Below are 24762 nucleotides of genomic sequence, written 5' to 3'. Positions count from 1 at the left end.
AGTGTTTTAGTGGTGGCAGTGATGGTACCTCTTAGGAGAAAGAACTGAAAAGTGGAGCGCAACACATCAGTTAAGCAGAGAAGCCTTCAGAAGCCAGCAGAAAGCATCTTATAATTAATTGTCCTCCATGGAAACGTAAATGCCAGTTCTGTTAGTGTAATATAGTGTTTTCAACTTTTGTGCTAAGTATGAGCTGCTTGCCACCTGCTGGGTGGCACCTCTTTCTCCTTGCAAAATGTATTTGCATGTGAATCTGTCTACTAATAGCTGTGGTCTGCTTTCACATCCTTGGATGATGAACTATCATGCTGCTCCAAAGCCAAATGTGGCCTTTGTATGGGTTCAGTTCTGAGCCCCTCCGATGCCCAGAGACTTTCTTGGAGAGATGCTTCCCTGAAAGCCTTTCGAGAGAGGGAGGAAGTTTGTAATGCTCATCTTTGCAAATCACCCGTAATAAAAATATTCTTCTAGCCTTTTGGGAACTCTTGCATTAACTCACGTTTCTCAATGTTTTTGTTGCGTTTCTTTTTCCTCGTGGTTTGCTTTGGACAAATGTGTCCCTTGTTTAATATTGCTGAAGTCTCCCATGCTTCAGTAGTATAATTTTAAAACAGAAGCAGTTTTAACTGTGTATTTGATTACTACTTACCACAAAATGTTTCTGAAATGCAGAGTTAATTATTATCAATCTAGAAGAGGCTTAAAACTGACAGGTTTTGAGTAAAAAGTTTGCATTGGTAATCTATTCTCACACCTAAAAATAAGTAAATTAAGAGTAGCATCAGTGAGGCCTCTGCGTACTGCAATGACTTTAAAAAGTGATGACTTGGGAATACAGTTGAGGTGAATTGTGCATGATTATTCCAGAAAACAGGTTTTATAAGTATGTCATAATGTCCTAGACTACATTAATTATCTATTACTTTCAGTGTTTACTGTAGAGAAAATGCTGGTGTTTACGTTTTCCCAAAGGCAATACTTTCAGTTTCTATTGTTCAGAAATGTTTTTGCTTTTAATCACTTTTTATTTCAGTACTGTTAGCAAGTGTGTAGAGGGCTCTGTCTTTCTGTTTGGAATAATTGTTTCAGACTTGCTGTCACTGAAAATAAGAAGTTTTGTCATCCTTCCCCAATCTACAAAAAAGGAAAAAACCGAACCCTGAAACAAAAAAGAACAAAGCAGGTAGGAAGATTGATTTTCTTAAATTAAGGAGGTTTTGTGTCTGCTGTTCCAGGTTTGTGTAGCTATCCAGTGAGGTTTTCAAGATTGCCCCCACAGTGGGTCAACTGAACACTGAAACTCTTTCTGAAACCGTGGGTCCAGGCCCCTGCTAATTCCGAGAACTGCGCTCTGCTCTGCAAAACCAGTGAAATGGAGCAGGGCTCTGGGCTGACTCCATTTTTTTAAATTTCTTTACTTAAGTGTAGGTTATGGTGGATGTTCCTTTTGGGAGGATGTTGTCTGGCATATCCAGCATGTATAGAAACTTGCCTAGTTTGTGAAAACAAATGTAGAATGGATATTGAAGAATCCTGATGCACTTGATGAGGAGTGAATTGTTGTATAACATTTAAAAAGTGACAAGACTCAATCAGACTAGATGTATATTGCATTAAAAGACTATGTAGATATAATTAATCCTTTTAAAAAAGAAAGGTAATGTGAGGATTCTTGTTTACTTGCAGATCAGTATGGTAGAATGGCTAAAAGGACTAATGAGGCATTTGCTTTCCTGGAAAAGCATTTAAAAGTTCAAATGCAAAGCAAGATTAAAATGTTATATTTGAATATATTTCCATCATACCGATTTGAATAGGTGATTTAGAGAGAAGATCCTTTGGGCTTTAAATCATCACATTGTGTATAACAGTAGGGGAAGAAATACTTTAAATTTGCCTTTATGAAAAAAAAAATTACCTAAAGGATTCCTTAAGAATTTAGTGGGTTAATTCTGCCCCAAAGCGCGCACACAAATTCTTGACACAGGTTTCTATCTCTCAAATCATCAGATTTTACTCCTTGAGAAACTGGCGTCTCGTGGCCTGGATAAGTGCACTCTTCACTGGGTGAAAAACTGGCTGGATGGACAAGCCCAGAGGGTTGTGGTGCATGGGGTGAAATCCAGTTGGCGGCGGGTCACAAGTGGTGTTCCCCAGGGCTTGGTGTTGGGCCCTGTTCTCTTTAATATCTTTACTGATGATTTGGATGAGGGGATTGAGTGCACCCTCAGCAAGTTTGCAGACGACACCAAGTTGGGAGACAGGGTCAATCTGCTTGAGGGTAGGGAGGCTCTACAGAGAGATCTGGACAGGCTGCATTGATGGGCCGAGGCCAGTCGTATGAAGTTCAACAAGGCCGAGTGCCGGGTCCTGCACTTCGGTCACAGCAACGCCATGCAGCACTACAGGCTTGGGGAAGAGTGGCTGGAAAGCTGCCTGGCAGAGAAAGACCTGGGGGTGCTGGTTGACAGCCGGCTGAATATGAGCCAGCAGTGTGCCCGGGTGGCCAAGGCAGCCAACGGCATCCTGGCCTGTATCGGAAATCGTGTGGCCAGCAGGAGCAGGGAGGTGGTTGTTCCCCTGTACTCGGCACTGGTGAGGCCGCACCTCGAGTACTGTGTGCAGTTTGGGGCCCATCACTACAGGAAAGACATTGAGTTGCTGGAGCGTGTTCAGAGGAGGGCAACCAAGTTGGTGAGGGGCCTGGAGCACAAGTCTTATGAGGAGCGGCTGAGGGAGCTGGGGCTGTTTAGTCTGGAGAAGAGGAGGCTGAGGGGAGACCTTATCGCTCTCTACAACTACCTGAAAGGGGGTTGTAGTGAGGTGGGTGTTGGTCTCTTCTGTCAGGGGGCTGGAGATAGGACAAGAGGAAATGGCCTCAAGTTGAGGCAAGGGAGATTTAGGTTAGGTATTAGGAAAAATTTTTTTAACAAGAGGGTTGTCAAACATTGGAATGGGCTGCCCAGGGAAGTGGTTGAGTCACCATCCCTGGAGATATTGAAAAAGCGAGTGGACAGGGTACTTCAGGACATGGTTTAGTGGGCATGGTTAATGGTTGGACTCGATGATCTTGAAGGTCTTTTCCAACCTAAATGATTCTATGATTCTATAAATATTTTTCTTCAGTTGATTTCAAGATGTAATTTTAAAAGTAGTAATGATTTTCACTGTTAATTTTGTTGTAAGCCTGCAGAGTCCATTTTATTTATGGCCTGGTCTTGACTGTATTAATATTGGGAACAAGAGTGATAGTCAATAGAAGAAAACAGATTCAGCTTTGTAGCACATTGCAGTCATATTTGGGTGACATCAAGGAACGGCATCCAGTGAGTGTGTAAGACAACTGCATCTATGTATGTGCATTACAAATACTGAATTGTAGCTCATCCTGGATAGTTGAATAGGGTTGGCTGTTCATACTTGGTGCTTTCAACTCTCAAAGTGCCTGGCAAAGCTAAGCAAATGCTGTAATACCATTGTGGGGCAGGAGTGTTTCCTCTGTGCTGCGCAGATGAGGATGCGGATGTGTGGTGGCTGCTTTGAGACCACAGTGGAAAGCTGTACGTGAGCCAGACCTGGCACATGGGAATCCCTTGTCTTTGAAACTCAGATCAGACTCCTAAACCATGGGACTACAGACTGGACCTGTAGTTTCCAGCTCAGATAGATCCACATCTAATAGTTGCATCACAGAAGGTTTTGAGATAGGTTAAGCGACTTGATGCCCAACACTTTCAACTTTTATTTTTTTAAACACCTCCTGGGAAAGCAGAAGTGGTGTTTGGGCTCCATGTGACTGGCTCAGCTGTGAATCGGCAAATGACGTTAATAAGCATTTGTGGACTAAATATATTTTTAAGCTGTCTGGCTGCTTGCTCTTGGTGAGATCTCTGAGATTAATGGTCCTGAAATGTTACTCACATTTGCTCTTCCTCCAGGATGAATCTGACCTGTGCAAGCACTATTATTTTTTAAAATTGCTGTGCAAGAGTAAAGAACGGTTACTTTTTAAAAAATTGTTGGTAAGACATAAACCTGTCCGTTAGCTGAAGCAGGGTATTGTAGCTAAAGGTATCAGTGGCTTTTCCAAGCATCTCAGGTCCTTTGGTGCAGGGGGTGGAGTGTGTTGGTGTTTTATTTATTTTTTGTATAACCCTTTCATTGTGGGTGCTGGTCTTAAGGCTTGGATCCAGGTCCCAATTGAGGAGATGCTTTTTTTGTGTGGACGTGGGCCCAGGTTTGCATGTTCTGGTGCAAAATGCACCTCCTGCTACAGGGAAGGACAACTCTGCCCTTCCTGACCCAAAGGGGAAAGAAATATTTTTGCTGCCGGGGAGTTCAGTGAGTTAAAGGGAGCTTTAATCTGAGCGGGTGGTTTTCAGGAGTGCATGTGGGAGCTGCTGAGGCCGTCCTCCCCCCAGGAACAGGCAAGCTATCTTCTGATCTCTGTCAGCTTCCTGAAACCGTGCTGGCTGCCCGTGGGTCACTTGTCAGGGGAATGGCTGCAAGTACTCCAGCCCTCCCTTCTCCGTCCGCCCTGTTAGACCTTGCACTACCGAGAGCCGTTGCTCTGTTCTGGCTGTCACTCGGAGGACAGCAGGGACAGAGAAACCAAAAAATTAAAGACGACCTAAAGGAACTTGAATATACTTGGGGAGATCTAAGAAGAGAGGCGAGTGATGGCTGGGAGCGGGGAGCACGTGTGTGTGCCCTAAAGTGCAGACTAGATGCTTTAAAAGCAGTGTTAAAAACAGTTTCCAGTGGTTGGAGGTAATGATGAGACTCTGCCTGAAGGAATCTTAGAAAGGCAACGGGCCGCTTGGCATAGCGAAGCAAACTACATAAGCTGCTTGGCAGGTAACGGTTACAAGTTCCTTCTGGCCCTCAGCTCTCCTGACAAAAATCGGCCTTGGGGGAAAACAGGTAGCTGATGGCTGGAAAACAAAGTATAAAGGGGCTGCCTGGGATTGACATTTCCCGAGCTGTGTGGGAAGGGAGCTGGATCTGTCGTCCTGGGTGCTGCTGGTTCATGGCCCGTGTCTTTGCCATTCCTCGGGCCTGGCTGCGCTGCCCTCTGCGGCAGCCATGGGAGGTGCCTTCTCCTCATCCTCCTCCAGGTGTGGAAGGACTTGTGGGGTTTATAAAGGCAGCTCCAGCTCTGTTTCCACCCTTGAATGTGGGATCCTGCCTGGTCTCTGGGGAGTTATCTGGAAGAACGCTGCAATGGGATGTTTTTTGTCTGTGATGTCCCCTTCGTGGAAATTGTTCAACACCCTATTTAAAAGGGAAATGCTTTGGGGGGAAGTTATAGTATTGTACAGAGAGAGCACATGAGAGTGGTCAGTGCAATGTGTGTGTGTGTGTGTGTTTTCTTCTCTCTCTATCTCTCTTTTTTTTTTTTTTTTTTTTTTTTTTTTTTAAATTTCCATGAGTTAGAGATGACAATGACTCATGGCTTGGAACGCACTTTAAATCCCTGAGGTGCTCATTGCCGCCTACTATCACGTATTGAATTTCTGACATACCGGAGGGATGTCTGCAGAGAAACTCTGATGTGCAATTATAAAATGTTGTAGCTTTACATTGTTTGCATAGGAGCCATTAGCATGAGGTAGCTGTGAAAATAATGCAGCTTTATTCTTGCTGTTGATTTCCCATGGGCACGGCAGTTAAGCAACTGTGTTTTATCTTTCTCTAGAATGTTGACACATGTGGACCAACAGTGACATCCTTTTTCAGCAATGCTGTCTTTACTCCCTCCTGCATTCAGAAGCATCTAGAGAGATTTTTTGCAGAAGGTAGGTTCTGGCATTTCAGCTGGATGGCTGTTCTTTTTCTTCTGTATTAGGAAAAAACATTTAGATGTTACTAGGGAGAATGGCAATGAGTCTGACGGATACTAGCTTGCTGCTGGTGAGAGAGGGGTTTAACCTTAGCTTGGGTTCCACTTGAATAGATGCTCGGGGGGAAATGTGATAAAATGGACTGTGGAAGAATGGCTGTATGAGTTGCCTTTGAGAAAGGCTTGGCAGTCACAGGACATGGTTATCTTAAATTGCATAGACATGTATATTGGTAATAAATGTATTTTAAAGAAAACTCAGGGTCCCCACCTTTTTTGCTTAGTCAGCATCCTTGTTTATTGAAAACTTTCAAATAAATAAATTAAAAGGGAGAATGGCTGCATGGGATGTGCAATTAACATAAATTTTTTGTGTATATTTAAATCTTGTGTGGGTCTTTTCCCCCAAAAGATCTTAACCTTGTTGCATTTTATTTGTGTTGAAATAAACAGTGTGCAGCCTCTGGTACTACCATAAAACTGTTGTTAATTTCTACCTTTTTCTTCCCTCTGAACTTTTAATTTGCTTTACATTGCCAAGAGGATTGACATGCAGAACTTCCCCAGTAAGGAGTGTAGATTGGGAAGCAAGTCCCCTGTGGTGTGTTTTAACAAGTAAATGTTAAGAGATTTTATGGATGTATGTACCTGCTACTCCCTTATGCTGTAACCTTTGGAGTGTTGCTTGTGGGTTCACTGTGTATGTGTCCAGCTCTCACCAAACCTCTTCTCTGTGAATTCTAGAAATGTGCATCAGTGTTAAATCTGCCTACAAAATTAGTGGCTGAACAGGAGTTTTTCAATAGCTTGGGCGTCAGCCTTTAGCCTGACTGTACAGTTTTGCATCTTCTTATTTTCTTCCAGTATGTTCCTCACCATTCTTTTTTTTTTTTTTTCCCCCTCTATCAGAAAGGGTGTTTTTAACTCTTAACTCCACCAAATGTTTCTCTGTGGTATAGCTGCTCTGTGTTTTTGCTGCTGGATGCTAAAACTCAAAAATTGCTGTTTTTTGCTTTAAGGGCAACGAATTGCTGGGAAGAACAGAGAAAGGATAAATGAGTTTGGGTCTGAGACTGTTCACTTACCAGACTGAAACGTATTTTCAGTTTCTCCACATCTATACCTTGGGGTCGCAGCAGTTACGCTGAAACCACAGTGACACCAGCTCTGTATTAACATGCAATATCTTTACCAGAAATCCTTGAAAACTAAGAGTGATTTGAATACCTCAATTATCTCCTGTTGGGAAATTGACTCCAAATTAATTCATCACCATTCCCCATGTTGATTGCCTTCCTGAAGCCTCTCTCTTCAGGATTAGCAGAGCCAAGGGCCAGCCTGGGTAGGCTGCTCCCAGTGCTGCGGCTTGTCCCTCTGTGGGATACCTTATTTCCTCGGGAGAGAGCCTGGCAGCTTCCCTTCTGCCCACCGCAGCTCTCTGAAGGAGCTGTGGACAGGTCTCTCTGGGAACAAAAGCTGCTGTCAGCAGCTTTAACAGAGGAGTTCATGCTCACAGAGGCATTAATTGCCATGTGAATTTGTGCTCCTGTGCTAAGGGAGAACATCTATGCCCCAAGAGCTTTGCCTCCCTTGCTTTAGATCGCGGACTCCCCCTTTGCTTCCCTGTAGGCCATTGTAGAGGAGAGTGTGTTTCTCTGAATTAGTGGTAACAGCAAAGAAGAAATGCAATCCTTAGCAATGTTTTAGGGTCGGCTTTGCCCTGAGGCTGTGGCTCTACTCATTTCACTTGCCTGAAGGACTTAACAGGGCTGACAATCCTCGGTAAGAGAGGTGCCCAAGTGGTCATTAATTTCCTGGGCAGGTGAGGGGAAACTGCCTTCAGAATTGTATTCACAGCAAAATGAATCCGTGCGGCTTGCGTCACTAGAGAGCAAGTAACGTCCGTGGATTGGCAGGTAAGGAATGTAGAGAGAAAAATGGGTTTTAAACCTTGTCAGGGAATGCAGCATTCATGAAAACAAAAAGCTGAATAGCAATGTCCAGGAAAATGCTGTAGGCATTGGATAATTTTGCCCTCTATCCTGCCAGCATCCCTGTGCAGCCCTTTGTTTTTCCAAACCTGGAGGCTTTGAATCCAAACTGCTGGGCAGAGCGAAGATAACGGGAGGAGGATCCTCTGCATGTCATACCTGGGAGTATTTTGCATAGAATTATTTCAAAATCTAGGAAGTGTTCTCAATCCCTGGTGCAAGGAGGAAGGCAGAGCAGAATCTGAGGGGCACGTGTGCAAGCTGTAAATGCCTGTGATGTTCAAAGCATGGCTGTGGGACCTTGGCAAGAAGCCAGCGGGGGAAGCAGTGTGATAGGGGGAGATGGAGGATGCTGATGCAGAATGAGGAGGTACCTGCTGCTCTGTCCCTCAGAGTCCTCACTCCTAGCTGTCCAGGGGCACTGCACTGCCTTTTTGTGTTTCCACTGGTCGTGCAGCTGCAGAAGCCTGGTTGGGATGAGGAGAGAGCGTTTCCCTCTGTGAGAAGAGGCAGAGACTGACATTGGGCAGGAGGCTAATATATAGGAGAGGGGAAGGTAGATGAGGTGAAAGCAGGTGGAATTACAGGGTGCCTTAGCCTGAGAAGATGTGAGGCAGGCTGGGGACAGAGGTCTTGTGCACTGGAGAAGTGGTGTCCCCTCTAAACAATTTGTGCACATCACTGAAGGAATGTATGGTGTCCTGTCAAAAGGAAGCACAGGTTTGCTTTGCAATTGGTTCCTTCTGATGCCCTTCTAGCACTCCCTGCTTTGCCTGCAGCACCTGTGCCACATTGTGATGTGAGTTTTAGGTACTTCTCCATCCCTGGCTGTGTAATGTGACAAGCTTTTCCCCTTCCATAGCCCTGTACCCTTTTATATGGACACAAAGTGGGGCTTAATCTTCCTTTTTCTGCATTCTGTACTTACCAGGGGACTTACTGTGTGACCTGTGACATGAGAATTGTACCCTTTGTAAGGGGTGAGTTTATGGAAATCAACTGAATGCAGAGAATCTATCCTTGTGTTGGATCCTTCACAGACTATACTGCAAAACACTTTACAGTGAGTTAGATCAAGGTGATAACACTTCAGAGAGCTGGGTGATGGCTGCTTATGTATTGGCAGGGAGAGGAACCCTGTCTGGCAGCGTAACGGAGCAGTACAATTGTGGCATTCCCTTATCTCAGCGTCTAAAGGTTGTGGGTTAGTGTGCACTTGTTAAAGTGCCAGACAGGGAGAAGGGGGAGCTGCTGATTGGTAAGGGAGGGGGAATGGGATCTCATAAAGGTAGGAGATAAGTACAGGTAAACTGAGTTAGACCTGACAGTCTAGGACATAAATGTTTGGAAAGGTGCAGAAGGATCCTTTTTCAGAAAAGGTAGTCTCCTGTATAGTCTGATACTATGAAATATCTAGTGGAAATGTGGGTGAGTTTTTCTTTCGGTTGTTCTCCTCCTCTTACGATAGAAACGCTAGACATGAGGAACTGTTTGGACATACGTATTTAACTGGGAGGAAGGAGCTGTGACACTGGTGTGGTTGTAACCACAAACTAACTGACAGTTTCCTGCTGCAAGTAACTTTCTATAGATCTAAACCTCGTTCATTTGTGTTTGTCTGCGCAGTTTAAATATCTGAGGAAGATTCCACTGCTTCTAGGCTGCTTGTTTTTGACAGAGTCTTTGTTGTTGTAATTTTGGGGGGTGGTGGTATGAAGAGAGGTCATTACAGCACTTGTACAAATTCAGGTGAAGTCCAGAAGGTTTCTGTATTTTACAATCTTGTATAATGTAAAAGCCAAGAAGTAGCCCCATTAAATGTGTCAGACTGGTTTTGCAATTACACTTGCATGTACAAAGCTCTGTTTATTTCTGGGGAGAAAGGATGTAATCACGTGAACCTGTGTGGCTGAGACCTCTTCATCCGACACTTCCATGGCATCATTACTTGTTTCTAACTCTCCTACCTCCTCCCCTTCCTTCTCTTCTGTGATGTGTTAAATATCACGGCTGTGAAAATCAGGGCACGTTTTTCCCTGCTGTTCCCATTCCAGCTGGAAAACTTGGACAGATCCTTCCCTTGTGGTTTGTGACACTGTAAATAAAGGCTTGGGAGGTCACACGTTTTCCATCTCAAGTTATTTTGATTCCAGTGCTGGAATGGGGGGGGGAGGGAGGAGAGAAATAAAAATAAAAAAAACAAACAAAAAACCAAACCAAAACAAAAAACAACCCCCCAAACTGTTCTGGCTTATTGTGGGAAAAAGAACTCATTAATGCAAAGTGAAAACAACTGGAGAAAAGGCCTTTGCAAAGAAGACTTAGTCTTTGACTAGAGCTGAGACTTGGAGAATTAGGGTCAAAGATTTCAAAGGAATCTTCCATTAAGCTTTGAAATAAGTTATCTACAAAGTAGAGGCCCTGAACACCAAGCTCTTGTGATCTGGTGCTGTTCTTGGATGGTTCTGAAGAATTTGCTGTCTAGCTTTAAAGGCATATTGGTGTGACTCTATAAGTGTATTGGTGAGGAATTTTACCTATGTTCATATGAATATGGTTACTCATGTGCTTAAATGTCAGTTAAGTGGGCTCTTAAATACGGAGTTGAGAAATTCTGGTCATAGGTCTCACTGCCTGTGATGCATCTTGTGGTTTGGCTAGCCTGAGTCGCTGCTTACAGCCCAGGGCAGTACCTGATGGTTTGTGGCACGGTGAGTGGAAAACACACATGCACGCTTGCTCAAGATAAATAATACAGTTCAACTTCTGAAAATTGGCACAGAATCGTGATGTGTTGTGGTAGCTGTTAACTGCTGTTCTTCGTGGCTGGTGCCCTATGTCTGGCAGGCTTGGTCTCCTCAGCTGCATCCCTTTTCATGTTTGTGTTTGAGACTTTGAATAGTCACAGAAAACACTGTTTAGGTTTAAACTTGTATTTCATGGTTTTGGTATTTGTATAATTGTGTTTTGGATTTACTAAGAAATGAGCTCAGAACAAGGTCCATGGGGCTTTACTACGGGGTGGTGATATGCAGAGTATGATTAATATTGGCCTACAGTGGAGAAAAAACTAACAGTTACTGGCAACTGTGTTGCTTACTTTTGTTGAAGTTTGAAGAGGCCTTTTCCTGATAAAGATTTTTTTGTTATTTTTTTTTGTCAAAACAGGATACAAAATGTGAATATAATTTGTCACTACAGAACTCACATTGTACATTGACACTACAGAAGTATTTCTTTTTCCATAAACTGTTATATTTATAAATGTACAGCAGGAACAAGAGAGAAACATTCCACATCTAGATGTTAATCTCTGTACAGTATAGTCTTTTGATTCAATAACTTTTCTTTTCTTCCTTGATCTTCTTTTGTGTTTTTTTTTTTTCTTTAATGGGCACATGACATATGGACATAAAAAATAATGGCCCAATTTCACCCCTGCTGTAGCTCATTGACGTCATTAAAGCTACAGCAGGGATGACTTGGCCCAGATTCTTTAAAAATAAGACCTGATGAACAACCCCTCATGGAAAAGCTCTGTAGAGAAGGTTGTCCTGAGCATAGCAGAGAGCAGATGCTATGCAATGCACCATGACATTCGATAAAATTCCCATTAGCACTGTTCCTGTGAAATGGAGGTATGACCCTTCCTGGAGGAGACAGCAAGGCATGCGCTTGCAGACCTGCTTTTACCGTACCTTAACAGTGTGATGGAAAGGGGCAATTAATGAAGTGAGAGAAGGCCACTTAAGGTAGAGGCAGATCTGGGTGGAGACCTGACTTGCTTGGAAGTTGTCAGAGATGTTTTCTCCGCCTGAGGATTGGGCTTGCGTGTGGTGAGGCAAAAGATGGAAACTGTGGTAGAAATGATCTGTCAAAAACTGTGGCCTTGAGCAGATTTTTAGGAAGGCGGTTTGTATCTCTTGTCTTTTTGTACTCTTTCCTTGCTGCTGCCCAGAGGTAGTGTTCTCTGCAATGTTGAAGTGTTGTCACACAAGGATTAGCCATCTGAACAGAGCAGCTCTCTCTTCCCTGACGTAAAGGGGCACTCCCAGATTCAGTATCTCAAGGTAGGTCTAAGGTGCAGCTGCTTTTGCAGGCCATATTGGCCTCTTTATAACTTGGCATAGAAATAGAATACAGGGAATAAAGGCGAAAGAAGGCAATACAAACCATGGTGAAAATAGTAGATTTGATCTTGACTTAAATGCTCAGTCTGAATTAAGCAGAAGATCTGAACAACCTGAAAACAGAGGCAAATGTGAAAGGTTCTGAAGAGCTGTTGACTACTTTCTGTTTACTAAAATAGTGGTAGCGATTCATGGATGGCGGTTCTGAAAATCTCCGCTAACTTAAGAAGTGTTTTGCTCACAGTTATTTATAACTGCAGGAAGAAACACCCTTTAAAGAGCAGTCAAAGCCCCAAAGCTGTATCTGTAGCGGGTGAATGCTTGGTCACTGTTTGTGTAGCCAATATTCATTGCCTAGGGCATCTTTAATTTAACTGAATTCTTGGTTCTTGGTGGTAATAACTGTATCTGGCCAAGACAGGTTCTCTTGCAGTGAGTCCAAGAAATCAGATAGTTCTTCTTCTGATGCCAGACTCTTCTGGTCCACTGAATATAACTGCAAGAACACATAGTTCCCAAGAAGGAAATTGCTTACTGTGTTTTTGGTGACAGCTGAAGCTAACTTGGGGGAGGGAAAGATGGAGCAAATAGCACTCTTGTCTGCTTATGAGAGCATGTTCATTTTAAGAGAATTTAAGTCGGAAAGTTTTTTGCAGTCGAAAGCCAGAATGGTGTCAAAGTGACATTGACTAGTATAAATAGTGAAGGGAGAATGAGATCTTTAATATATTAATATATATATTCAGTCCTTTGATTAGTCATCCAAAAGTCTGCTGGTAAGACAGGGAAAGAAATCTGGGCTTAACCTGATAAATGTCCTTCTAATGGTGAAGAAAGTCAGAAAAACTGAGAATTTAATTCATGATATCCAGAGAGACCATGCAGCAGCTGGCAGCAGACTTCTAAGGAAAAGTATTAATGCTAGTGGAAATAGAGGGGGGAAAAGGTAACTGAAAACTCGGCAGCCTTAAGGGCTTTTGGAAGCAAAAGATATTTGATGTAATGCAGATAAGGGTGATGTTATCTTTTTTTTTTTTTTTTTTTTTATTTGCATAGAATACACCCTTATCTGATGAAACTATCCTGCTTTGAGATTCTCTTTACTTGTATTGTCTTCCTTCATCCATTTCAAGCTCCCCTATGTCATCCTGGGTGGACCTATTTAGGGTCTAATCCTACTTCCACTGAGGGCAAAAGCAAAACTTTATAGATTTGAAGAGAACCCACCCTAGGACTTCAGGTGGAACCCCCACCATCTCTCTCCAACCAGACTGATGAGCAGCATGGGTTGAATATTTATGCCAGATCCAATAAATGCTTGATTATTGGAGAGAAGCATTGAAGAAGGATTCTACCTGAGTAGGAGAATGTATGAAAATCCTTAAATTATACATCTTTTTGACTGACCCATAGCAGTTAATTTTCTAGAGGCTGGCTACCTTGTGATGGGTCTTAGTGGAGTACAGAAATGGTTAATTTCTGGGGTATATGGTATAGAGATCCTTGTCTTAATAATCAGTGTTTCTTTTGGCTCAAAATATGATTTTCAGGAAGGTGTAAAATTGTTGATGGGCAGTAGCATGCCGTTATGTATGCACTTATACCAAGCACATACATCCCTCTAAATCAAGGCCAGCTTCCTTTCTGAAGGCTGAGTGGAGCACGTCTCATGCAGCACTCTGAGGCTGTGCTGGGAAATTATGTGCTACAGCCAAGTTTTGTTTTATGTCCTTTGAAACATCAGTGTGTGGATGTGCATATTGCAGAAATGTCCCCAGGGTGTATGTAGGTTATCAGTGAGATAACCTCGGCTAAGCCCTAGCGCTAAAAGTGTTTGGCGGGTGTGGCCGCATGGTTGTGACCGCTTCTGATTGCATCTCAGCTTTTCAGCTTCAAGTGGAAACTGTCCAAAAAGTACCAGTTCTCACTGAGGCAGTATGTTCTGCAGTACAAGTTTGCGTTAGTCTCTGTGCATGGGCTTGCTGGCTGTGAGCGGAGAGAAAGATGCACCAACAGATGTATTGACAGACTCTCTCGTGTATCCATTTTGTTTATGAAGAATTATGAGTTGAAATCAATATGCAGATCAGGAGTGCTCTGAGTATCTAAAGAAAATCCTTTGACTGTCCTGTTTCTGCATCAGCCCAGCAGTTGTGTTTATTAAAAAAAAAAGGGGGGGGGGGGGAGTATGCAAATACCATATTTATTCAGATTAGAAAGGAATATGGGGATGGAGCCCTAGAGAAAAGGGGAACTGTTCAGTGCTGAAGGAGAACTTTCAATTTATTTGATTGGAAATTTTAATCTATTCTGGATGATTTAACTGTTAAGCTCTAGAGCAATAGGCTCACTTCAGCTCATTGCCTACTAAGTGCTTAGTTCTATTGGGTGCTCTTAAGTCCTATAGAGGCCGATAAGATTCAGCTATATTCTTAAAAGCTCATGGAGAGTAACAAAGGATGAGGAAAGGGAAACTTTCTGACAGCACTACTCGTGTTTATAAGAACTGTCTAAGAAAATAACCTTGAAATTAATTTCAGCTATTCCCTTGATCAGTGACTCTAGTTTGTCCACTAATTCTTCTGTATATAGCTAGAACACAATCTACCAATAAAAGTTCTGTTCTTTTTTTTATTATTTTGAGCTTTATTTTGATGAATTATGTTTCTAGGTAACTGTTGAAGGTTATTTCTGGGAAGTGCTGCCAGAATGCTTATTAACACGTGACTAGACCCAGGTAGAATCCCTTTGGAAAATTTGGCTGTTCTGTGCATCCTCAGCGAGGGGCAGTGACTGTGCTGAAGTGTGCGAGTCCTCCCAGTTCCCTGCCCACGCTGGGCCTGGAAATAACTCTGTCAATAGTAGAAATGTCACAGCAGGAATGACTCGCTGGATGTGCCCAATTCCGTTTATCTAAATTAGCTGTGATCTTGGATTTAACATGCTGTTTCATAGCTAAGATAAGAGGCACAAGAATTAGATTATTGTTGGAAAAAATAGAGGGGTGCTGATATAAATACTTCCGTGAGAAGTTTAGCAGAACATTAGCAAGTCTTTTTATATTTATGAACAGCAGTGGTCAAAGTAGTATCCTGCAAAAGATGCTTTTCACATGATACGAACTCCAGTCATTAAAGAAGCATGAATCAGATTAAGTGTCAGGTTTTTTTATTTGCCTTTGAGTCTTCAGTTGTCAGTGCAAGCTTTAATCAGCCGCTGTGCTCTTGAGAAACTACCGTGTGAAATGGAAGTGGAGGATGTGGGCAGAGATGCTCCTGTCTGAGTGGCTTAGGGGCTCCCCAGCACCCTGGGAGGTAACTGCCCCACAGGTACTCACCCCTCAAGGATTATATGAGCACTCTTGTCCCTTTTGTGGCCATGTCAGCAGTAGCCAATGGTGTCCCTGTGGTTTGTGGAGCTGAGGAGACGTTCAGTGGAGGGGCAGTCGCATGGATGGTGGAGGTGGGTGCCCAAGAGCACTCCTGCCTGTGCCTGAGGCTCCTGGATAAGAAAGCACAGCACCTGAGCCTTAGCACAAATACTGCAAGTGTTGTGATATCAATGGCTGGCAGCTGACTGTTTTGACTGTACAGTCTCTTAGGCAGTTGGCTGATGCCACTCTTTGAGGTGGACTTTTTTTTTAATGCTACTTCCTCTCCCTTCTGGTCATTTCCTCTGCAGGTGGAACAAAGTTCTTCAGCCATTTCTCTTTTGTTTCAAGTCAACCTTTTGGTCTGTGCTCCCCATTGCTTTGAGCACCCTACTGTGTTTTCTGGGGCTCAGGGAAGAAGCTCTGAGGGGGATACAGCTGTGACAAACATTAACATCTCAATTTTTTTGTCTGTGTATACTTAATATGCAAAATGTCATCTGTTTGTAATTGATTTTGCTGTTTTATGTCAGAGGCAGCGATGAGCAGTTCTCTCCCTCCTTATGTTCTGAGGACATGGATGCCCAATTTTGGCCTGGCACCTGTGATCTCGTTGTGAGGAGCCAGAAGCAGCAGGGCACGGAGGGTGTCCCTTTTCAAGGCTGTGGTGGGTAGAGCACTACTGCTCTGTAGAGCTGAACTTCAGATAACCTGGAGGGAAGGGACTGTCCCAGCACTGTGACTTTGCTGGAGGGACTTATTAATGCTCGTGTTTGGGCGGATGGCTGCTTTCTGCAGGTTGTGGTCAGGGACGAAGGCATATTCCCCAGACAGGATGGCAGGAAGTTCAGGAGGTGGGACGGCAGGAAGCAGTTTCATGATCCTGAGCTACTGCTGGTGGAAAAACTGCCCTGGCTTTTAAATCTGCTCTTGTTCTGTGGTGGTGAGGCTTGTGTTTGATTTTGTGGTATGTTCAGTGCAGTACTTGCTGTCTCTCTAGACAGCTGTACTTAGTCTTATTGTTATCACCACAGCTGTTTACCAGTGATAAAGGACAAGCTGAAGAGGACTAGGGTCCTGATACCTGGGAACTGGGCAACAGTTTCATTTGGGTTTGTCTCTTGTAACAGAGAGAGTTGGCAGTATGTGGATCTGCTTCCTTGAAGACCTAAAATACGCTTTTATTGACTCCTCGGGCTTTGTGAAATCATGATGGAAGAATGTAGCAAAACCATTGGGAAAGCTTCCCCTCCCCACTTCTTAGTCTTGTCTTAATAGCTGCCTCTTATGAATTGAAATAGCTCCCTGTGCCATTCCCTTTTCCTTTTTTTAAATATAAGCTAGCCTGTATTATGAATAAATATGTTAACTTAATAGTACAGTTGCTTTAAATCAAGAGGCTCTGTTGTTGCCAAACCTCCTGTTGCTGGTAGCTCTGGGAGGTATTCTGCCCAGCAGAGACATGTTGATATGCCAGTGTTGCATCTTCTGTGCTGTGGCCATCTGACATTGGCCTTCCTCTTGGAGAAAAGCAGGACTTGGGTAACTTACCTTACACTAACAGCCTTTCATAATTCTGCCTGCCATGCTAATTTAAGGGAAAGTGGCAATTCTCCAGCTCCTTTCACGAATGCCATCATACACACCCTGACTGTGCCACTTACCAGCTTTCCTTGCCTGCGGAGTCTGCCTCTCCCTCTACTGTACTGAAGCCTGGCATAAGAGAGGAGCTTGGGTGACTGCAGGCTGCCCACTGGTATTGACAGCCTTGAGTCTGAGCGAGTGCCGAGGTGTCTCTGGGCTATTCTCAACTAACCCCTGAGCTAATGGATGCTACTTCCTGACGTAAAAGCAGACGAGAAACTCTGGCCAGGGGCTAAGCTACATCAAGCTGTGCTTTCAGAGGTTAAGCTGATTGCAGATCTCTCGTACATAAATCTTTCTGTATTAATAAATAAATGCTTGCAATAGTTGGTTTATTACAGTGCATGGAAGCTTTCAGAAAAAAATTTCCCGAATGAGCCATTTCTGCAGTCTCTGCTGACTTTTAAAGATTGGTGTCATTAATTGAATTTTGCCTTGTCCATTAGAATGGAGTGTGCACTCTGTACTTGCACATACGCTTGGTGCACTTGAAAGAGTGTGGGAAGAGATAAAATATTCAGAGCTACTTGCATTGCTTCTGTGACAGTCGGGTTACTGGGTTGTTTTGGGGAGAGTGGGCAGCCTTTCAATGTGACTGTCTTATACTTGGGTCTTTGAGAGTGGGAAGGTTTCCCTGCTGAAGCTCATGTAGTGATTGTTGGTTGGCTGTAGAGACCTGGCTAGGTGTCTGCTGCTGACTCATTCTTCCTGCAAAATTTTTCTTAAACAAAAAATACATTGTCTATATGTTACAAGTAGCCAGGTTCTTCCTTCTACAGGGAATGATACTTGTTGGAAATTGATATCACCTAATATAAAGCCTTGCAAATGTAATAATTAAGATCTACTGAATTTCTACACTTGATTGGTGGGGAGACAATAGCTTGTTATTTGAAACTGTGCTTTGTCTTTTGAAAACAATCTTAACAATGTTACATAAATGCTGTATTGCAGCCCGCCCTTATTAGCCACTGATTAGAGGGTCCTTTGTGAAGTGTTGTCTGTTTCTGACATAATTTAATTAATATGGAACCAGTAAAATTCCTATGGAAACAAAACATGAGCAAATTTAATACCAGATAAATGTGTGTTCTGAGCTATGAAAGTGAACACAAAACTGATTTCTTAACGGGACCGCTAGAAGAACAAACAAATCTGCAGAGACATGGTTGTATGCCTCAGCTAGAAATGTATGTTTGTGGATATAATTAAACTTAGTTAATAACATATTGTCCTCAGTCTTGGCAAAGAACTGTATTTGGGCTGTGTCTATGTGTCCAAAGCATCTTTACTAGATTAACTTCTCTGTACAGCATGGTCTAGAGCTTTCAAAGCACTTGCAGCTCTTGGGTGGCTGCCTTGCATTTCAGCTCATTCCTCACATAGCTCGGAGAGCATGGTGAACCCTTTCCTACAGACGGATGATGCAGAAATGGGCGACTGTCCCGGTCACTGACCTGCTGTAGGAGGCAGTGGGTGAGTTGGAGAGACAGTCTTCAATAGCAATGCATGAGGAAGGGTGAAGTGTGAAGGTGATGCTTCATGATTCACTTTTTGCATTGCAAATCCTAAGTAAGCTGTTTCCACTGATGCATTAAATGATTTATTATCTCTCAGAGCTTTTCTTCACCCTGGAAAAAAACCAAAAGATGATCAGTGCTTTTTAAAGCTCTGTGCTGAGCATTATATGATTAAGTTGTAATTTTGAAGTGACACATTTGGGCATATAATTTTCAAGACCATCTTTGGTTTCGGGGATCATAAATACTGGTTCCAGCTGTAATGAAGTGCTGTGCTACTTACTATGTTCCTATCATTGTGTGTGTCTTTTGTTTAAATTATTGAATCACAATGGCTATGGGCATAATAATGTGGTTGTTTTATGTCTTGGAACAGGGGAAAATAATTTTATTTAGTAGGAATAATGTAATTGTAAGATGCCTCTGGGTTTGAGTTGAAGGGGGAGGTGGTGCAGGTGGCTGGCAAGACAGTGCTGTTCTCCTGATGATTTTCTGCAGCAAATTCCACTGCCGTGGAGTGGCAGCGTATTTGTTTTTAATGGAACAACTTGTGAGCAACCACTGGGATGTTTATGATGACAAGGAAAGCACGAGAAAAATAGAGACTATAAAATCCCACTTGTTAAGGGTAGCAACATGGGTAATTGGCTCAGTCAGGTGCATCTCGGGGGAGGAGGTGTAGATCTGAGATCTGGCTGTGCGACTGCCTGAGCCATTATGGGCAAAACCCTTAACTTCTTTGCACCTCTGAAGGCCATCTGTAGGGTAAGCAGCTGTCTGCCTGGGTGCTTTTATGAGACAAAGTGCCAGGGAAGGACTCAGAGATCCTCTGATGCAAAATGCTTTACAGAGAAAGTGTTTATTTCCCCTTTTGAAGGGAAAAGATGTGTGATGGTTTCTTGAATCAGGATGACTGCACCAATTCAGATATAATTTGATAAATGAAGTATAAAGGCCCAGTGAATAACCTTCTGTAAAATATGAGTGCCTGAACCATTTGTGCTTTAAATCTTGCTCCACATCTTTGTATTTCCTGCTCATGCTGTTCATTAAAGTAGTCTCCTGTGCCCTGTTGTTTTCGGGCTGATAATGGATAGCTAAGTGGTGCACACTAAAAAGAAACTTTCTGTATAAATAAAGCAGTGTGCTTTTCTCTGCATAAAGTGTCTTGTGGATATGGGGCAGAAACCCTTCTATTTTCCCCTTTCTTGTGTTTGTAGCTGGGCCCTGAAATGCATTAGTGCTCTTTACATATTCCCCTCCAAGTCCAGTTTATTGAAGCATCCCTTCCTCCCTGTGAAACCTAACGTTTATGTGGCTGCAGCACAGGCTGTGGTTTCTTTCCAAATGAATCATGAGGGTTTTACAAGCTGTAAAACTTCTCTGGAGAGCTTAAGGGTGTGACCAGCTTACAAGCATGGATAAAATATTTTTTTCTTTTCTTGTCTGATTCAGGGCTGAATATATCCTGAATATCTGTTTGATGCTGTTGATTGCCAGCAGGAATTTTCTCCCCCCGCCTTCAGATGGGATGCAACACAATCCCAAGCTCTTGCTGCGGCTGCCCGCAAAGCTTTGCTGGGACTCCCTTGGGGACTGGGTGTAGGAAGTGATAAAACTTTATTAGTGTTAGTTCCTTTAGTCTATGTAAACTTTTTATGAGGAATAAGCTTATGCATTTGGAGGACAAAAGTTCCCCATCTCTCTGGCTGGCCTTTGCTTAAGGAAAATGTATCTTGCTCCCTGCCTCAGCAGCTCTTTGCCCAGCCCCAGGGGTGCTGCCCTGTTTCCTGTGGAGGCTGATTTGACCAGTCCAGCTTAGTTCAAGCCACTTCTCTCCAGATCAGTTTGACCTTCTGGCGTTCCCTGTTTAGGAGTGTGGTGCAAGAGCACTGCAAAGGGGACTGTGGGTTGGGCAGTGCTTGTTCCCTCAGGCTTGTCACCGTGCCTGGTGAGCTCTTCTGGCAGTGGGTTCTTATAGCGGGGAGGCTTCGCACGCTGACATGTGCTTGCCTCACTGCAAATGCAGCATTGAGTTATGTGACGTGCAGTCATACCCTGTCACTGCCTGGACTTGGAACATGTGAGCAGTCCTGGGAAGAGCTGGCATGTTCTCTCTTGTCTCTGGCATGTTTGCTGCGCTGGGAAAGTCTGGAAACTGAGGGTGTTTCCAGTAGTTTTGAGCTCTGGGTAGGAGCCTGTTAGGTGCGCTCCTTGCACAGTGTCACCGATAGCTCTTTCTGGGTTTCTGCAGCCAGTCCCTCTGCTCTGACTCAACTAGAAAGCAAGTTGGCTGCCCCAAAGAGAGACATTCTCCGGAGTAGGGCACTGGCCAAGAAATCTGGAGCTGGCAGTGACATGGAGCTGGCAGAGGACAAACCAAGCAGGTAGGAACTGTCAGGAGCTGTGGGAAATTAGAGGGGAATCTTTTTTTTTTTCCTTTCTTTTATTTATTTTTTTTTTCTTTTCTTTTTCTGGTATATGCCAAGAGTAGGTGGTTCAGAAGGGGAATACCTGGCACAGCGTGATGACAACTTACCCAGATGCCCTAACGGGATGATTTTGCCAGGAGCCTTTGGACCTATTCTTCTTGGTGCAAATCAAATAAATGTTACTATAAATAAAACTGAATGAGTATGATTACCTTGAGTCTCTGGATGCACCTTACATGGTCAGCATTTGTTTGTTCCTTTCTCCCTCTGCAGGCAATTGTTGGAGAAAGAGGGGACCATAAGTGTGCACAGACATCAGCCAGGCAGCATGAAGGCTCATAATAACTTTCTCCTATGATAAAAGAGCTATTTTTATGGTCTGAATTTTTTATTTTACTTTCCCCTGGTGGGAGAGAATTACTGGTGATGATAGCTGGTAGACCAGCTCCTGTTGGGAAGCACTGAATGGAGGAAGGACTTACTGAGGGAAATGTGTGGGAAATTCCTTTATAATGCACCTCTTTTCCTTATTTAAAGAGGTTGTTTATAACTAAGAGACCATTAGCACCCAGGAGGTAATTTTGTTGTAGCAGTACCTTATTGAATGAAAGCTTGGTAGTCTGTTTCTGGTTGGAGGCCTTAGGAACAGCTCCTGGATAATATTGTACCTAAGCTTTTTTTTTTTTTTTCCTTTTTTCTTCTTTAAACGGAGGTTGCAGCTCCTTCCCATGTAGTTTAAAGAACAGCTTTGTGAAGTACATGTCAGCATTTGAATTATGCTTTTCATTTACTATAGCCAATTCTAGTACTCTCATCCCCAAGGGTTTCTAGAAGGTTTCTTGACAAATCTTCCCCTCACCCCCTGCAACCCAGAGACAAAACTCAAAGAGCTCCTTTGCATGCTGCCTGGCTGCTTTGCCTCTCTCTCTGTTACTGTTAGAGAAATTCTGTGATTTTTGCAAAGGATACTAAAATTGGGGCAGGAGGGGGGGCACGCAGAACTACACCGTAAAGAATCCTGGTCAGGTTACTGCGCACAGCTCTCCCTGTACTAAGGAGCAGTCAGAACTCATCAGTGTAAAACCTTCCACACCAAGGGAGTAAATGGTAAAGGATGCTAAGCACTCTGCATCCCTTATGTGAAGTGGGTTTTGTTACTTCTGGCTTGAATACTGACTTGATACTAATAATCCTATATTTAAACAAACTGCCAAACTTTCCCCACGGTAGCAGTTAAGGGATAGGAGGGAGAAATGTATGGCAAAAACAGAGTATGGCAAAGATTGAGGATCATTGCTAGAACAGACTACCTGTTTGGTTTAAAATAATCTTTCATGTGCTCAAAAAAAGGGTGGTGTGTTCCCAATTATCTCTACCCTAAAATCTTTTGAGCTGTTGCTGCAGGATGGCTAATGCAAAACCTCTTTAGGTGGAAAAAATGGCAAGGAAGGTCATGCGTATTTTGCATCTTCCCCCTTTTACCCTTCCTCCAGTTAAAGCGTATTTGGGCTAGAGTGCACCGAGCTACCCAGGTGCAGAGGATATTATGGATTCTCCATATTGCTAGCCCTAATTTTAGCTACACTCTGCATGGTTCATGCCAATACTCACCCACTTGCATTTGTACTTTCGGTAGCAGTCATTACACAGTGTGAGCTTCACACATGTGCTGCTCCTCCTGGAGCTCAGCTGGCAGCAGCAGTTTGTATTCCCCACAATAAAATAGTGGGGTTTGCATGGGTAAGGGACTAGTGGGAGGATGCTCACATCTGTGAACGTGTCCCCGCGGAGCGCTGCTGTGCTGTGCTTGTTGCAGCCCGTTGGAGGCAACTGGATGGGAGGAAGGGGAAGAGAGATCTGTAATTCCCTTCTGCTTTTCATTGAAGTGGAGAAATGGCTCTGCATTGCGTGTTATGTTCTCTTGTGCACTTTAACTGTGAAAGGACTCCCAGTTCAATTTGTCAAGGCAGAGACTTGACGTGAGTCCAAATGTAGTTGACAATAGTCTCTCTGCTGTCAAAACCTTTGCTCCTTCTGTGATAAAAACAAAGCTCCTGAGTTACACTCCTCTCCTTCCTTCCTGTGGTTCTTAAGAAAGACTCGGCATCCCAGAGTTGTTCTGGGGAGGAAGTTTTTTACTGTATTCAAAGCACTTACCCATTTTCCATTTAAAAATTTGGCAGAGCAGTGCACTCGAAACAAGATAGCCACAGAGAAATGATTTGGATTTATGCTTTCTTTAATTGGACCACATAAGAGTTTATTTACTGATAGCGTCCAAAGAGAGCTGTCGAAATATTGCAGGAAGAGTGAATGTGTCCATTGTGGTAATGTGCTTTTGATAAATGCATTATGGCATAGTTATGAAGTCAGGAAGAAGCCTTAATTACTGTTATGAAGCCATTAGAGTCTAAAGCAGCAGTCTGAGCTGTTGTTGCAATTGTGCTTTATATTTCTTTACCGAAGACTTCAGCACAAAAAAAAGTGCTTGTTTTAGAAGATAATTTATGCCTTTTCTTTCCTTTGCTTTTTTAAAATGATGCAGAAGTGACAGCGGGTACTTGAATATGATAGTGGTGAACTCCATGGATTCATGTAAATAAAAAAACCTTTACACCAAGCACATACTGTTACCAATGGCAGGGAAGCCAACACCATATGATCTGCAGACTGTTTTCTCCTGTTACCCATACCTATATAGCATAAGAAATTGCCAAACATGATTCTCCCATCTTAAAAAAAAGGAGGGAGGGCAGATTGGTCTCCAGGAGTCTTGTGTAAAGCTTCCTCTGGGGCTAGGGAAGGAGAAAGACTGGTCTTGAAAACTTTTTATTAATGAAAATTGCTTTGGGAGATCAGTCAGTGTTATAACCTACACATGGGGTCAACAAATTGTCTGTCCCTGGAAGCCTCCGCTTTCCACATGAGCTATGCCCGCAGCACAGCACGGAGCCTGCGCCAACTTGCTTGGGTCTCTCTTGACAGCAACCACAAAGCAAATTATTTGGAGCTGGCTATTCTTATACCAAAAATGTGTGCGAAGAGCTTAGTTTTCAGATATTCATTATCTTTTTAAGTTATTCAGAGAAAGACTGTTTAATGCGCAGTCACCTGTTTTTAGTGCTTTATAAATGTTCTTTGACTCTCCTGTAGTGCATTTTTTATAGCAGATGTTAATTTAATAGAGTGAACTTTGTTACCCTTCAGGATATAAGCATCTTCATTTTTGTCAGTTTTGTTTTTTAAATTTAGTTGTAAATCAAAGGTTAACAGGCGTAGCAATGTGAAGGTATTGTTTGCTCGGTTGTTAAATTGATACTGTGCTGCTTTCTTAAATGGAATATTTCTTTAGTGACAGGAAGGTTAAGTACGAGTTGTACTGTTATGAGAAAGGAGGAATGAACCTTCTTATTAGTGCTTTTCCAAAGCTGATTGCTTAAAATATTTGTAGGTGCAACATGGCAGCTGTGGGAAGCGCTGTCAGCTGCCTCTGGCCACTTAATTTTCATTTGGGGTTCAAGCTGGCTCTCACTTGTCCTCAGTTTGGGCTCTGACTCTTGGCTGTTCCTAGAGAGCAGCGAGGCCCTTTGCTCGTAAGCTTTTGGTTAAGAAGATACCAGTTGAAAGAGCCCTTCCCAGGAACAGGCGTATTCTTGGCGTACCAAACGTCCCAGTGCAGTCAGGCTGGGAGGATGATGGCCTCCATGTCTTGCATTGTGGGGTGTCTGAACGTTGGGCCATGTTGTTTGTGCCAAGTCTGGGATTCAGCCTCTTCAGTTGACACTCAGATAATTTTAGAGATCTCAAGAATGTTTGCTCAATATGTTAGAGCA

The 24762-nt window shown here is 43.2% G+C and overlaps 1 protein-coding gene across 17 annotated transcripts in view; it reads left to right on the top strand.

Moving 5' to 3' along the window:
- Positions 1-24762, top strand: part of PITPNM2 (phosphatidylinositol transfer protein membrane associated 2) — a 143717-nt gene that overhangs the window by 12294 nt on the left and 106661 nt on the right. For 16 of the 17 annotated variants that reach the window (XM_030025196.2, XM_041126109.1, XM_030025202.2 and 13 more), the window contains exon 2: positions 5699-5798. The gene's annotated coding sequence lies outside the window, so the exon portion shown is untranslated. Of the gene's footprint in view, positions 1-1162; positions 1184-5698; positions 5799-24762 lie in introns of those variants that run through there. The other variant, XM_030025195.2, reaches the window with a different exon arrangement.

This window comes from Aquila chrysaetos, chromosome 9, assembly GCF_900496995.4.
Source record: "Aquila chrysaetos chrysaetos chromosome 9, bAquChr1.4, whole genome shotgun sequence".
Lineage (NCBI taxonomy): Eukaryota > Metazoa > Chordata > Aves > Accipitriformes > Accipitridae > Aquila > Aquila chrysaetos.
Note: the sequence above shows the minus strand (reverse complement) of the source record. Positions and strands in the feature narration are given on the sequence as shown.